This window comes from Paramormyrops kingsleyae, chromosome 25, assembly GCF_048594095.1.
Source record: "Paramormyrops kingsleyae isolate MSU_618 chromosome 25, PKINGS_0.4, whole genome shotgun sequence".
NCBI classification, from domain to species: Eukaryota; Metazoa; Chordata; class Actinopteri; order Osteoglossiformes; family Mormyridae; genus Paramormyrops; species Paramormyrops kingsleyae.
In genome coordinates this window covers 3,092,065-3,105,826 of record NC_132821.1, presented here as the reverse complement: position 1 = coordinate 3,105,826, position 13,762 = coordinate 3,092,065, and the positions used below count along the sequence as shown (strand labels likewise).

The following is a 13,762-nucleotide window of genomic DNA, read 5'->3' as shown; positions in this document are numbered from 1 at the left end:
TTCGACTGGGAGAGTCGTAAAATATCCAGGTTCGACTGGGAGAGTCGTAAAATATCCAGGTTTTCGACTGGGAGAGTCGTAAAATATCCAGGTTCGACTGGGAGAGTCGTAAAATATCCAGGTTCGACTGAGAGAGTTGTAAAATATCTGTATCACGTCCGGCGAGATGGGAAATGTGTTTTGTCTGCAGACTAGATAAAATAAGATTGTATTAATGCAACGTGCACGGTATGAATGTGTAAGGCTTGTGGTTTGGATGAGTGTGCCGAGTGTGAAATTAGAAACCTGACAAGTCAAGAATATCAAATAAATTAGCTCATAAATATAAAAAAAAAAATTAAGCAGAAATTAAGGTGTAAAAGGTTCTGCAAACATATAGTTCAATGGAGAGGCTGAAACAAAGACCTCCGTGTACTGTTGATTATCCCCACGACTGCTTTGTCACTATTACCAGAACTGCACCCTGAATTGAGATTTATGTTACTGGGATGTGCATTTGGCATCCATCCATTGTCCAACCCGCTTATCCTACTTGGTCGCGGGGGGTCTGGAGCCTATCCCGGAAGCAACGGGCACGAGGCAGGGAACAACCCTGGATGGGGGGCCAGCTCATCGCAGGGCACACTCCCACACCAGTCACTCACACATGCATACCTAAGGGCAATTTAGCAACGCCAATCAGCCTCAGCATGTCTTTGGACTGTGGGGGAAAACTGGAGTACCTGGAGGAAACCCCACGACGACACGGGCAGAACATGCAAACTCCACACACATGTGACCCAGCCGGAGACCCGAACCCAGATCCCAGAGGTGCGAGGCAACAGTGCTAACCACTGCACCACCATGCCACCCTTCATTTGGCATACATAAATTATACAAATATAACTGTTTTGTGATAAGTCTTTTGTAAAAGTCTGCATTGTTGCAATGAAGAACTTGCTTTGCAGAATAACACAGGCATAGAAGTTTTCTACTGTGTGACAATTTTATATATATATATATATATATATATATATATATATATATATATATATATATATATTCTTTCCCTGCAAAGAAAACAAGTTTACCTTCTTTTTTTTTTTTTCTTTATGCAAAGAAGACTGGCTTGTCTAACATATTCTGTGCATGTTTGTTAAGTAACCTATCTTTAAAAAAAAAAAAAATCAGTACTGAAAGTCTGGTGCGACAAAATGGGAAATAGCAGTAGCAAGTCAAATTGGGCTCCTGATCCGGCTTATGATCCGGAAGGTGAAACAGCATTTGAAAGGGAAATGCGAAAACGTGATAAGGGAAATAAGGGTTTACTACGGGGTAAAACATGTAGGGAAGCAGTAGAGGAAAGAACTGGAAAGGACTTTTCAGAGATGTGTGAAATGTGGGCGAAAAGGACAGGTGGCAAGTGGCCAAGAGATGGGTCTTTCGACCCTGCGAAAATAAGGATGGTAAGAAGAAAGATAAAGAAGCGAGAAGGCTGTTGTGGATGTTGTAGAAGTACTGAAGGTGAAGAGGAATGTTTGGAAATGTGGGAAAATGTGGCAAGACAGATCGAAATAGAGGCTGAGAGACGCAAGAATGAGGGAATCATGAAAAAAATAGGCGAGGAAAAAGCAAAGGCAGTCCAAGCACAACAAAGTCTGAATATGTTGTTAAAAGAGAAAGAAGATAGAGGCAAAAAAAAAGAAAGCGGAAGACAGGTGCATCTACCCACCCCTCCCTTCAGCGCCGCCAACTCCCCCTGCTCAGGAAATCCTGCCACCTCCAGCGAGACAGGATCCGCCCCCTGCATACTCACCAGCACAAGCCGCAAGAGCTGCAGATTCGGCAGAAGATGAAGAAGACACTCCTCCTCGAAGGAGTGAGTGTATTCAACAACGCATGCAACAGCCTCTGACTGAAGAGCAAAGGGCAACTGTTGGAGTGCCAAGACAGTTCCCCTTGGTGGAAATGCCAAACCCCAGAGACGACAGGATGGTACAGGTGCAGAGGAACTGGGATCTAAGTGAACTGAAGGAGGTGGTCAACAGTCTGCCAGACCCAAACAAAATGGGAGGGCCCCTTTTCTGGGATGAAGTCCTTGCATTGGATGGAATTTACCAACCCAGTGGAAGAGAATGGGAACAAGTTCTCCGGAGGAAGCTGAAAGGTGACTGGGCCGCAGTGAACACTGATTTTGGAGGAAATACCATGAACACTCGGGCTAATCCATTCACTGCAGACATGGCAGCACTGGGAACCAGAATTAAGGAAAAATATAAGGAGACTCCAGACTGGAACAAAATCCAAAAGGAAAAACAAGGATCTGGAGAAACCGTCTCCCAGTGGGAAGCACGTTTGGATGGGCTAATGAAAGACCACTCTGGGATCGACAATGACGAAGCAAGGAGGAACGCCATGAAGACGCTCTTTGTGGCGGGTCTCCGACCCAAGGTCCAGCAGATGGTGAAAACCACATGCCTGGGATGGAGTCAGGCAGAATGGCAAGAACTAAGACGTCACGCTATACATGCAGAAGAGGTAACCCAGGACCAGAAAGAGAGGCAGGCCTCGACTCTGCAACTGGCCCAGCTCCAGTTAGCCCAAGCCCAGCTCCAATACCACCGGGGTGGACCTAACAACAGAAGGGGCCGAACCCCGAGAGAAAGAGGCGGCTTTAGCAGTCGAGACCAGAGACAGTTCCACCGCACCCAACCCCGGGGTGATGACCAAGAGGGATGTTTCCTCTGTGGAAAACAAGATCATTGGAGAAAGGATTGTCCCCAGAATAATGGTCAACAGTGGCTGCCTCCACAGAGGGGAGGAAGAGGAGGAAGCCGTCAGGGGCCCCCACCCCAGTGGGGTACAGATGGCCCACAATGAAGAGGCGAGGGGACTGAGGGACCAGGAAATGGCCAGTTCCTGTCCCTCACAGAGACATCAAGGGAGGACCCCACGATAACCCTCGAGATTGACGATCGTGCTGTTGTCTTCTTAGTGGACACAGGAGCTACCAAGTCCACAGTGAAAGACACAGACCTCCCTGGAGTCCCTAAGTCTGGAAATCATGTGACAGTTGTGGGGTCCTCTGGCCTACCCCACACCTTGTTAGAGACTGTTCCGTTATCCATTGCCACAAGGTCCGGTCCTGTCCATCACGCCTTCCTGTTGAATAACCACTGTCCAGTTGCAATGCAAGAATGTGGAACATAAGGTCAGTCTTTATGCGGATGATGTGTTACTTTTTCTCCAGCATTCACAAACCACTCTCTCTGAGGTAATTACATTAATAAACTCTTTCTCAAGAGTCTCAGATTATTCAATAAACTGGTTAAAATCTACAGTTCTTCAAATTAACTGCTCCTTTCAGAACTCTTCCTCCACTCCACTGCAATCTGGGGATATTAAATATTTAGGTATTAATGTTTCACCTAGGCTGGCAGACTTAACTAAATTAAACCACATCCCACTTTTAAAGAAGGTAGAGGATGAGCTGGTTAGATGGAAGTCCCTGCCCATATCACTCATGGGAAGGGTTGCATCAATAAAAATGATGGTGTTACCAAGAATTAATTATTTGTTTGCAATGATTCCAAGTAAACCATCACCTGACTGGTTTAGATCTCTGGACTCCGCCATCTCTAAATTCCTTTGGAAAGATAAACCACCGCGTATTAGCCTAAAAACGCTGCAAAGGACCAAGGACAAAGGAGGACTAGATCTGCCTAACTTTCACCACTACTTCTTAGCCAACAGGCTTCAAAACATCTCAGGATGGCTAAAACATACCTTCTTAGATGAACCTTGGCTAGACGTAGAACAGGCTCTATGCAATAACATAGACATTTCGGATCTACCATTCATTAGCTCAAACATTAAACGACATGAATGCTTCAAAAGCATCAGCATCAGCTCTTCTCTGACAGCATGGTGGGAGTTTCTTAAAATGACTGAGTCTTCATTAATCCCATGCAAACGTACTCCCATCTGGAACAACCCTGACATACTACTAAACAATAATATCATAAATTTCCCGGATTGGAGTTGTAAAGGTATTAAATACTTGGAACATATATTTGAAGAAATAGACTTTATCCCCTTTGACTTATTAGTTAAAAGACATGGGATTAACAAGAATAGATTTTTAGAATATCAACAAGTTAAATCTATAGTAAAAAGGAAATTCAAGTCTACTCAAATCAAATTACAAATACCACCAAGGGTGGCAGAATTCCTTAATCTCAAAACCCCCAAATTACTGTCTAAAATATACAGGACACTTTCTAAAATGGATGACTCAATATCCCTTCCTATTGCAAAATGGGAGGCAGATTTATCAATCAGCTGGAACCACAATTTCTGGTCTAAGACATGCTTAAAAACCTTTGAACTGATTAGAAGTCCCAATTTACAATTAATACAATACAAAATCCTGCATAGAGTGCACTATACAGGGCATCGGATGTTCAGGATGGGTTTTACATCTTCTAACAACTGCTCACACTGTCAAGGGGATACACCTGACAATTACATCCATGCTCTTTGGTTCTGTCCACCTGTTCAGATGTTTTGGCGCAGGATTTGTGAGGACTTATCAAAGTGTCTGAAATGTACCATTCCAGCCTCTCCTTCAGTCTGCTTGTTGGGTGACTTAGATGGTGTCACTACCGAGATTAACACAACCCACATGGCTTTCACCGCTTTATGCATTGCTAAGAAGACTGTCCTCATGAACTGGAAAAATAAAAATAACCTTAATATCAACCAATATAGAGAGAGTTTGCTGGACCATATTAGTCTTGATACAGCTTCTGCCGCCACATTAGACCAATCTCTCTGGGCTCCTTTGATCAGCTCCATCACCTAGTGGCGGTGGGGGGTCGCAGGTTTGTCCCGCTTCGGTCTTTGTTGTTGGTGTGGGGGGGGGCCTATGGGCTTGGGGTGTCTGGGGGTTCCCTGGGGGGGGGGGGGGGGTTTCTGGGGGTTCGGCGCTGGGACTGCGGTCCTGGCCTGGATGGGGCTTTGGTGGCTCTTGCGTGGCGTCTTTCTGGTGGCTGCATGCAGCGCTGCTGGGGTAGCCTGTGCCGGCGGACGTAGGGTACCAGCCTGGCGGCCGTGCTGCTCCTGGGTGGGTCCGGGGCGGGCTTGGGGTTCTGGGGGCGCTCTGCCTCCGGGCTGGGGTTCCGGCTGGGCTGGGGGGGCTTGGGTCCTGGTGGGTGGGTCGCCGGGGTGTGGGCTGGCACGTGCACTGGGGCCCTGCCCCGGCGCGGGGACCTTCGGCGCATTGGAGGGGCTGGGGGCCTCTTTAGCTGGTGGGGAGGTTGTTACCATCTGCCCGCAGGTGGTCCCTGCCTTAGGGGTATCCACTCTGCGGGGGTGGGGGGGAATCCAATAGAGTAGGAGAATGGACCAAACCTGGGTGTCTGTTGTCTTATGTAGTCTGGGAGTTGACTGAATGGTGGGGTGGGTGTAGTTTTTCCCTCTGTGGTGGGGTCTGGTTGGCTGCCCCGGGCTCTGTGGTGCCCGGTGGTGCCGCTGCTCTGGGCCCCCGGACTGGATGGGCCTCGGCTCTCCCGCCCTGGGTGGATTTCGGGGAACGGGGGTGCTTATGGGGGTCAGCGGGGGGGCTGGCTCCAGAGGGGGGGTACTTTGCCCCCCCCGATCCTTTCCTCCCCATCCCTAAATGCTTCCCTCCTCCCGCTCCGTCACCCCAACACACATATAGGGCTTTGAGGTGCAGGTGCGTCGCTGGGATGCAGGGGATTCCTCCTCTGTCCTCCCGTGGCCACCTGTGTCTCAATCACACATCACAACTTAGACACTCTCATTACTTACTCTCTCATGACACATACATTTAGGGCCTTGGGGGTGGGCACAAGGAATGGCGTCCAGAGGGCGGTCTGTTCATTCAGCCTTACCTCTGGTGCCAGTGCCCACTTCTCAATTTTAAGTTGCATATAGACATTGAGGGTTCTGGGGAGGGGCCGAGCTGACACCAGCTGCTGATTGGCAGAGGGTGGTTAGCACCATGCCCTTCCCCTGTTTTAAAGCACTTTAGAACAACACGCACCAACACCACATATGAGCGGGCGGAGGGAAGCATGGGGTCTTTTCACACCCCCGTTCTCTGTTCACCATCTGGGGCCGGGGGCTGGGAGGAGCTGGCCGTCCGGTCGGGGTCTGGGCTGGTGGGCTTCTCGGCTGCTGTGGGGTCCGGGGTGGTCTTCTTGTCCCCATGCCAGAGGAAAAAAGGGATCCATCTCCGAGGTCTGGTGGCGGATTGCCCCTCTGGGGGCGGTGGTGCCTAGATCTCGGAGTATAGAGTATATATGGGGAGTGTGAGTGTGTGTACGGCGTTCATTTCTGTGTCTTCATGTTGGGCGAATGGGTGAATATTTGTTTATGTGTGCATGAGGGTGGGAACGTATGCTTGTGTATGTGTGTGCCTGTCTGTCTATACGTATGTGTCAGGTTGGGTCTTAGACTCCACCTGAAATAACATCTCAGGCTCTATTACCCCCCGCCACACTCCCTGCTGGTGGATGAGGCCCCCGGCCGCCGATGCGTTGGTGGTTCTCGATGTCTGGGGCTGGATGCTCTGGTGTGTGCTGGCTCACTCTCGGCGGTTGCCTGCCGGGGCCTGGCCCTTCCGGCTCTGTCGGGGCCCTGGCTGGGGGGTGGGGGGTCCCTTGGATCTCTGGGCCCGGGGTCCGGTCTGCCCTGGTGTGGCCGGCCGCCGGCGGGGCCTGCGTGCTCGTCGCCACGGCCCCCTGTGGCTCCTGTGATGTGGCTGCCGGATGGCCCCCCTCCGGAGCGCTCCTCTGCCCTTTTCTCGGTGGGGGCTGCAATTGTCCCTGCGTTGGTCCTCCTGGGGTTCCCGTGCCCTGGTGGGCCTCTGGATATCTGGGGCCCGGGTCTCCCCCGTGTCGACTTCATGTCCTGGGTGGGCGGGGCTGTGGCTCCCCACACACACTACTAGACAATTACTTGGAGAAACCTTAGGAACACCAGCGCGCTGACACACAGGTGTGCACACAGGTGTGCACACAGGTGCTCACGGACACGTGCTCACGGACACACACTGTCTTGATCGGCTGTTGTTTCTGGGCATGGGTTGTAAGGCTGGTTGTGTGTGCTGTTCAACAACATTTAACGTTTGATGGTCGTTGTGATTAGTACAGATGTTGTATGTTGTCTTTCTCTTTTCAACAGACATGGAAGCAGATTATCTGTTTTGTTTTTTTCTTGGTTTTTTTGTTTTTTTTTGTTTTTCTTTTGTTTTTTTTTTTTTCTGTTTTCTTTCCATTCCTCTCTCTCCCTCTCTCTCTCTTCCCTCCTTCTCCTTTGTCCCCCCCCTCCCTCTCCTTCTTTTGAGGAAGTAAATAAAAATATAAAATAAATAAATAAATAAATAAATAAATAAATAATGATTTAAAAAAAAAAAAAAATAGATACAGTCCCCCGCAGAGGGGGGGTGGAGGAGGGAATAAAAAAAAAAAAAAAAATGAATAATGGTCAACAGTGGCTGCCTCCACAGAGGGGAGGAAGAGGAGGAAGCCGTCAGGGGCCCCCACCCCAGTGGGGTACAGATGGCCCACAATGAAGAGGCGAGGGGACTGAGGGACCAGGAAATGGCCAGTTCCTGTCCCTCACAGAGACATCAAGGGAGGACCCCACGATAACCCTCGAGATTGACGATCGTGCTGTTGTCTTCTTAGTGGACACAGGAGCTACCAAGTCCACAGTGAAAGACACAGACCTCCCTGGAGTCCCTAAGTCTGGAAATCATGTGACAGTTGTGGGGTCCTCTGGCCTACCCCACACCTTGTTAGAGACTGTTCCGTTATCCATTGCCACAAGGTCCGGTCCTGTCCATCACGCCTTCCTGTTGAATAACCACTGTCCAGTTAACCTTTTGGGCAGAGACCTACTATGTAAACTGCAATGCAAAATTGATTTGGACGAGAGGGGAGTCCACCTGACCTCTCGCCCACTTGGATTGTATGTCTCCCAAAAAAGCAAGCCATGCTACGCCGCATGGGTCCTCACTGATAACACCATTGGTCGAGACAAGGTGCCACACTCACTTGAACAACCCCCTATCCTCCATTGCACGGCTCTCTATAGTTCACACTGCGACCATGAGATAAGGGAATGGATGATGTTCTTCATGGAAGAACAGAAACCCCCTGAGACCGTGTTAATGAAGTTTCTGTATGTAAGCGCGTCCATGGCCGGCATGTCTGTCCAGCTCAACCAAGATCAAAGTACATGGATCTTCGATCATCATATGCTCCATGTGTCACTGGGAAAAACTGATGCCCACCAATGGAAAGACCTAGGCCCATGGATCAAAGACTGCGAAGACAGACAAGACTGGATTCCAGTCGAGGATGGCCGAAGTATTACTACTGATGGAACCATTCAAAGACATACCATCTCCCTCACAGTAGATTTCAGGAGAGAAGCGTTCCTCTCTGGAGAACATCGCCAGACCACGAACCTACCAGCCCCACCAACTGAACCTGAGTGGCTGTCTGAGATACCAGAAACCCTATGGGCAAGTGGCAAGAATGACTTTGGGAGAATCTGCACTGCGGCACCACTGCAAGTCCAGCCAAAGTCCAACCACAGACCAGTAAAAGCTCAGTACCCACTCTCACCTGAGGCAGAGAAGGGTATCACCATGGTGCACCAAGAACTGGTACAAAAGGGGGCTCTGAAGGAAATTCCCTACTCCCCCGTTAATTCTCCGATCCTGCCTGTGAAGAAGGCAGATGGATCCTGGCGGTTTGTACAGGACCTGAGGGGGGTGAATGACGCCATACATCCCCGTGCACCTATTGTTCCTAATCCAGTAACTATCCTATCATCCATACCACCTCAGGCTCAGTGGTTTTCTGTTATTGATCTAGCAAATGCATTTTTCTCTGTCCCTGCTCACCCAGACTCACAGTACTGGTTTGCGCACACCTTTAGAGGCAAGCGTTATACGTGGACAGTGATGCCCCAGGGGTACACTGAGTCACCTAGCGTTTATGCTCAAGAATTAGGAAAGAACTTAGAGGGGTTCAAGCCCCCGGGCGGCAGCATCCTAATTCAATATGTAGATGACCTGCTGTTGTGTTCCACCACTAGGCAGAGTTGTGAGCAAGATACCAAAGCGCTGTTGCTGTTTCTAGCCCAAAATAGCCATAAAGCCTCAAAAGGCAAAACTGCAGTTAGTCAAACAGGAGGTTCAATATCTCGGACATGTCATCAATCACCTAGGCAGACGCCTAGGTCTAAAACGGGTAGAAGGGATTCGCAAGGCCCCCATCCCAGATACTAAAAGGCAATTGATGAAATGGATGGGAATGGTCGGCTACTGCCGTCCCTGGATCCAGGATTTTGCTGAGAGATCCCAACCTTTACTAGACCTTATGCATGGAGGACAAGGACTTTGACCTAATGACAGACTGGACTGGACGACTAAGGCTGAGACGGCATTCTCTGACCTTAAACAAGCGCTATGCGATGCGCCCGCTTTAGGAGTACCAAATTTTTCCAAGCCATTTCAATTGTATGTGGATGAACGGCGTGGTTTCATGACCGCCGTCTTTGGCCAGATTCATGGTGACAGGTTGCGCCCCATTGCGTATTATTCCAAACGTCTGGACACAGTGGCCAGCTCTCTGCCAGCCTGCCTCAGAGCTGTGGCAGCCACTGCGGAGGCAGTCCTCATGTCTGCAGATTTAGTCCAAATGCATCCCCTTGTGGTGCACACCTCGCATGCTGTGCATGCCCTAATAATGCAGGCTAAAACATCTCAACTTACCACTGCGCGTCTGATTCACTACCAAAACATCCTGCTTACTCTCTCCAATGTGACCCTCCAAAGGTGTTCCACAATAAACCCGGCCACACTTCTTCCCACTGAAATGGAAGGCTCCCCTCATGACTGTGTTGAGGTTGCTCAATCCCTCGCTAAGCCTAGATCAGACCTGGGTGCAGACCCATTGCCAAATTCTGAGTTCATTTTTGTGGATGGGTGCTCCCTTAGGCTCCTTGATGGGAGCCCATCTACCTCTTACGCTGTGGTTGCGTCAGAGGGCCAATTGCTGTCTGGAGGTAAGTTACCGTCCACCTGGTCAGCACAGGCTGCACGAGCTGTTCACCCTAGCCCAGGCCTGCCGCCAGTTCGCAGGTGAGGATGTCACGATATTCACAGATTCCAGGTATGCATTCGGGGTATGCCATGACCATGGAGCCCTCTGGAAACAGAGGGGCTTCCTCACCAGCACAGGTAAACCAATACAGCACCATGAGTTAGTCCGAGACCTCCTTTCTGCCATCCAACTGCCTCACTCCATTGCTGAGGTTAAGTGTAAGGCTCACACGGGGTGCTCTGACCCGGTCAGCATTGGTAACTCCTGGGCCGATTGGTGGGCTAAGAGGGCAGCCTTACACACTGATGCCCCAGTGGCGCTCATGCCTTCATGGGTATTACATGACACTCACACCCTCCTTGATGTCCAGTCGGGTGTGACAGAGGGGGAACTGGGGAAGTGGAAGAAAGATGGTGTGAAAGGGCCAGATGGGCTATGGAGACAGAGGGAGACGCAGTTACCATTCATTCCAAAATCGGCATATCCGGGCCTGGCCCGAATGACACATGGATTAGACCATGCTTCAAAAACGGCCATGGTAGAAATGCTGGCCAAAAGGTGGGCTGCACCAGGTTTTTCTGCCTATGCCCAAGAATTCGTAAAGAGATGCTACCTGTGTGCCCAACACAATGTTGGAAGGCCAGTATCCGTTACACAATCAGTAACGAAACCTTCAGAAGGTCCGTTTCGTCATTTACAAATGGACTTCATTGAGCTCACCCCATGTAGGGGATACAAGTACTGTCTAGTGATCATAGATCTATTCTCCAGGTGGCCGGAAGTTTTTCCATGTCGCAGAGCAGATGCCCTGTCAGTTGCAAAGAACCTCCTTTGGGAGATACTACCTAGGTGGGGAGTACCAGGAAAATTAACTACGGATAATGGCTCCCATTTTGCAAATCAAGTCATTCGTCACCTAGGTCAGTGGCTGGGGATTGATCTAAAGCACTACTGTGCTTACCACCCGCAGAGTGGTGGAATAGTGGAAAGAGCAAACCAGACGATTAAAGTAAAATTGGCGAAAATTGGCTTTACCTCTTGTTCTCACGGCCATGAGCCGAAGAACACTTAGTGGAACGGGGTTAGCTCCATTTGAGGTGCTCACCGGGAGACCAATGCCGCTCCCATACCCGGGAGGCACGCTCACGTTAGAAACTGTTGATGCCGATTTACTAACCTATGTGTCTAGTTTACAGATTTCCTTGAAGAGGATCCATAGCCAGATCAGGGCTGCTCAGGTCGGACCGGAGCCAAATCAGCCAGAGACCATAGGACCAGGAGAGTGGATCCTGATCAAGGACCTGCGCCGGAAGCATTGGCATCAACCGAGGTGGCGGGGACCATACCAAGTCCTTCTCTCTACACCTAACGCCGTGAAGGTCGACGGTATCTCCTCCTGGGTCCATCAGTCACACTGCAAGAGATCTTTAGTCCTCCTGAAAGACTATGATTTGGAGACATAGATTGGGGTATTGGGCCCCAGCTATAAGCATTATTATTGGTTGTGTAATTTTGTGTTTTATTATTGCTTATGTAGGGTATATGTATGATCATGTGAATCTAAAGGAAAGCAGAGATGATAAAAAGGGTGTAGGAACAATAACGTATCATATGCCTCAACTGAATTCGTATTGGCAATTTGCAAATTTCTCGGTGATGCAACAAAGCATTTCTGGTCATTGTTTGGTATGCACTTTGATTCCTCACTCAGTGGAACAGCCGTTTCCCCTACGGACGGCTCCGGGTACTGTGTCAGGCATGGTGGCACTGATATTTGCGCCTACCCAGAACATCACGCGCCCAGGAAAGTCAGGACATGACAGTATCGCCCGGGGTTAGTCGGTTTGTCCTGTGCGCCAATTTCACGAGAGGACGGACAAAGTCCTCTGTGCCTACTCGCCTCACAGTGTAAAAATATAATTTCACGTCATGTCCCCAATAGCGGGGTGCCGTTTGATAGCTTCCAGGGGGAAGATTCCCGAATTAACATGTCACTTTTCTATAATCAGGATATAACTAACCACTCCGCATTGAATGTTACCCAATTCCGGCTGGATATCACTGTTCACCAGCGCGTAAACCCCTGGATATATGCCGCACTCCCTGGGGGTAGGGTGTGGCAAAATTGGCTGACCACAAAGGGTCAAGATTGGTATTGGGAGTGTGGGAGCTCCATTTACCTATGGTTACCATCTAATTGGGTAGGTGTTTGTGGTCTTGTGCAACTACAAGCCGTAGTGCATAGGGTGTTCACAGGACACACTGGCCCCCTCCATGTCCGGACGAAGCGTTTTCTTAAAGATATAGATAATAATGACTTTCCCCCACCTGAGCATCAACTCTATACAAAGCTTCAAAAGTTTGGAATGAGCCTGTTTCCCCATTACGGCATGACACAGGTTTGGAACCAATTAGAGACCACTCATTACCAATTGGCCAAGTTCGTTAATGCCTCCATTGTTGCATTCACTGCAGTGAAAGAGGAACTCACGGCTGTCCGTTTAATGACCACCCAAAATAGATTAGCCCTAGACATACTGCTAGCCAAGGAAGGAGGAGTTTGCGCTATGGTGGGAGACCATTGCTGCACGTACATTCCCCCAAATGACGAGGACAACGGAACTTTGTCACAGGCCATCGCCAAAATGCATGAGGTAGCCCATGCACTGTACAGTCAGGAGTCTCATGATAATGGCATATGGCCATGGCCCCTGAATGTGTTTCAGGCATGGTTTGGGAAGTGGACCTTGATTATCCTCTCTGCTCTGCCTATTGTTTTATTGCTTGTCTGTGTGTGCTTATTTGTTCCATGCTGTATACCATGTTGTTCTACTATGGCTCAATTTCATCCTCGGGCGTCACATCATCAGATGGTACAGCTTATGCAGGACGTTCCACCACAGAGGCCGAAGCAGCAGACAGCACGTTCTGCTGCCTCCCATGCCCAGCTGGAATGGACTGCTCCTGGGAACCCTTACTCCTCGGACGAGGACGACATCAGTGTGTGATACAGGAATGATTTTGTATCAAAGGGGGGAATGTAGTGGAAAATTACCACCAAGCATGATGTCCGATGGTTACTAAGGAAGTTAGGCTGCAAAATAAGGTTGCTATGCTTGAAGAAACAGATGCAAGAGACTGGGGAGGGGGTTTTAGACCTTACCCATGTTAAGCTAGACAAGAGATGAATTTTTATTCCATATATGGTAAATATAAGATGCTTGTGCTAGACGAAAAGCTTGTCCTGAGCATAGAATGTGCAAAGGAGACATGGGTCTTCCGGTTGTGGTTGCAGAGAAGGGTAATTTGTCTGTCAATATAAAATGAAAGCAGCTGCGTCTGCTATTTGGAGAACTTCTCAGAACTGTCTGTGGAGAGTCTCCCCGAGCTCGCATAGAAAGATATCTCAATAAATGAAACCAAGCTAAACCATTGGACTCATCTGTTCCTTCCTACCTCCAAATTTCCATAACAAGCGCAACATTACAGTAACTAACAATAAATAAACCACCAACTTACGTGTATTATTAGAGCATTTATGTCATTTATTTAAACTTTATTTTACCAGGTAAATTAACTGAAAACCAGTTCTCACAGCTTTACGTGATATTCGGGAGAAATAGCAGATTACGCATTGG

At 49.1% G+C, this 13,762-nt stretch overlaps 1 long non-coding RNA gene across 5 annotated transcripts in view; it reads left to right on the top strand.

Annotated features, from left to right (window-relative positions):
* LOC140582785 (uncharacterized) overlaps positions 1 to 13,553 on the top strand; it is a 31,984-nt gene extending 18,431 nt beyond the window's left edge. For all 5 annotated transcript variants that reach the window (XR_011985562.1, XR_011985563.1, XR_011985565.1 and 2 more), the window contains one exon: positions 11,314 to 13,553. This is a non-coding gene — a long non-coding RNA (uncharacterized lncRNA). The remainder of the gene's footprint in view (positions 1 to 11,313) is intronic.
* Positions 13,554 to 13,762: the final 209 nt, after the last annotated feature.